Source organism: Schistocerca americana, chromosome 7 (assembly GCF_021461395.2).
Source record: "Schistocerca americana isolate TAMUIC-IGC-003095 chromosome 7, iqSchAmer2.1, whole genome shotgun sequence".
Lineage (NCBI taxonomy): Eukaryota > Metazoa > Arthropoda > Insecta > Orthoptera > Acrididae > Schistocerca > Schistocerca americana.
The window spans coordinates 312,655,569-312,658,443 of NC_060125.1; positions in this window are offsets into that span (position 1 = coordinate 312,655,569).

Here is a 2,875-nt window from a genome sequence, read left to right on the forward strand (position 1 = left end):
GCCTGTTCTGCAGACCTAAACCCGATTCAGCACGTCTAGGATGCTCTCGGTCGACGTATCGCTGCTCATCTTCAAACCCCTACGACACTTCAGGAGCTCTGGCAGGCATTGGTGCAAGAATGGGAGGCTATACCCCAGCAGCCGCTCGACCACCTGATCCAGAGTATGCCAACTCGTTGTGCGACCTGTGTACGTGTGCATTGTGATCATATCCCATGTTGATGTCGGGGCATATGCCAGGAAACACTGGCGTTTTGTAGTACATGTGTTTCGGGACGGTTTTCTCAGCTTATCACCAATACCGTGTACTTAGAGATCTGTGTCGTGTGTGTTCCCTATGTGCCTATGCCATTAGCTCCAGTTTTGTGTAGTGCCACGTTGTGTGGCACCACATTCTGCAGTTATCCTTAGTTTATGAGCATGAGTGTAGATTTTGAAAAATTTATTGAAAATAATTAAAGAAATAACTTACAGGAATGGTTATAAACCTATCCTGATTGACAACGTACTCACTAGAAAGAAGAGATGAAGGATAACAGCACTTCTTTATGCTCCTCAGACGGCTTTAAACCACGCTGCCACATGCGATATGTAGGTAGGAATGCACAGGTACCTACCAGAATATTGAAATCCAGGAAATATACTCCAAAGTTTTACACCAGGAATGCTGTTGCCCACAGTCTCTTAAACAGTAAAGATGAGAGTCCACGTTTGGAACAGAGTAGAATCTGTGTGGCAAATCAGTCAGGTAGCTGCTATAACTATTACACTAGCTGGGCATGAAAGGTGTTTGGAGACTGAATAAGGAAGTCTCCACCTTTACTGAACACACTCTGAATAAATGTCATTCATATGATATTATTTAATAGCACGAAAAATCCGTTTCAGTTGTCAGTAATATCTTATCTGTTGCACAATCGGTTTCGAATCCTAAAGCTTTCTCTTCAGACGCCCCCAGATAGTAATGGAAACATGCCACGTGTGTCGCGGGCGCAGCAGTTGCTGCTCCTACCCTCCCATGGGTTTGTGTGTCGTGAGCTGTCTCTCCCCATGACTGTGTGGCCCGACCTCCACACATTTGATTCCATTTTTATTTGATGGCATCTAAATATGAAGCTTTAGGTTTCGAAACCGGTCGTGCAACAAATAAAAAAATTCTGGTAACTGAAGCGAATTGGTCATTTTGTTAATAATTTCCTCAGTTGTGGATGTTTGCCTGATCGCATATGATATTAAATGTGAAGTGCTCCTTAGAGGAACTTAAGGCAGAAAACTAACATTTCTCGAAATTATAGCCATTAATAAATGCCAGTCAGAGAATACTGACATGGTCCTTAATGATCAAACATAGTTCTATTACTCAACCTTACCATAATAGCGGCAGCAGTTAATATTTCTCTCACCAGTAGATAATATGCTTTTTGTGACTCTGCCACACACATGCCATACAATTCTTTCTCCCTTCTGGCCCTCACCCCCCTTTTGGCCTGTTTATCACATTCACTAGTTTGTAAATTACATGTTACACAGTGGTCTGTGTCATTACTCGCTTCTACAATATATTTGTGTTATACCTTCATACACTTTTAAAATTTGAATATACTGTAACGTAAGATTTATTTGTGCAGAGCCCCTTTGGGTATTACGTTGTTCTTGTGTTTTACTATCAATATCGTCATAAAATGTCACATCTTTCAAAAACCATCTTTGTACAGCTATGACCTTTCACTGAAGTCACTGGATTATTACTGTAGTATTAAGTTATATGACGGTAGCCTAGAAAGTTGAAAGCAGGTTCATAACGAACTATTAAACAAACATTACTGTGGAACGTTAATTCTGTGTATTCAAGTATTTAATATATCTACGTTCCTCCAAGAACCGATGGAATATTCCATAAATCTTATATTATCAGTTTTTATTTCTCGTATATTACGAGAGGTAGTCATAAATTTTTTAATCATTAACTCGAAAATTCAAGCTGTCACCATTAAACTTGGTGACCGTGTTACTCCTTATCTTCTAATTCACCTTTCAACGCGACACGTTTTTCGCAACGATGCAAGACTTGACGCATTCTTGGTTGTAGAAGTCTGGGTTTCGGTTCCTCAAGGAACGTCACACCTCGAAAATCAATCAATATGTAAGGAGAAAGAACGAAGTCAGTGGGTGCATTGTCCGCAGAATACGGGATTTGGTAGGCAAAATTTCATAGCCCAAAGGAGCGGAATGTACGACATGTCCAGAATGAGCGGGGGTGTTGCCGTGAAGCAGAAACATCCCCTTGCACAGCATCTCGCGACACTTACTGTTAGTATTGACAGCTTTCCACAACATCTTCCGGAGATTTCGGGTGGTACTCTACTGCGACTATTCGTCCCTCAAGCCGTCGGCACAAGAACCATGGATTCGCACTTCAATTTTGAGCGTTCTGTGTTCCTGACGTCGAAGCGTGGAAAAAACACTTTCTTTCCGAACACGCAGAGCATTATCTAGCGTTTCAGACATTCTGAACGCGTGTTTAAACGTAGATCAGTGAGATGGAAGAACGCTTTCTACGTCACGTGACGCCATCCCTTTTCAGTACCGAGTCTCGAGACGCCATATTGGTTTTCAATTTAAGCCCATGATTACAAGGCGTTCAAAGAAAAGTGTCGAGTACTTTGAGAGTTGGTAGTACTCATCGAAACAAGAAAAATAAGCCCATCGAACATGGGTCCAGAAATGCGTACTTTCTGCAACAATTCCATGTTTACAGGAGGCGTTCAACGTGGCGTCTATTCATGACAACGCACCCTTCTGCCCTTCGACATAAGGAATGACGCACCCTTTGAAAATGGAAATGAGCGTATGGCATCGTTGGCCAGGAGGTCCC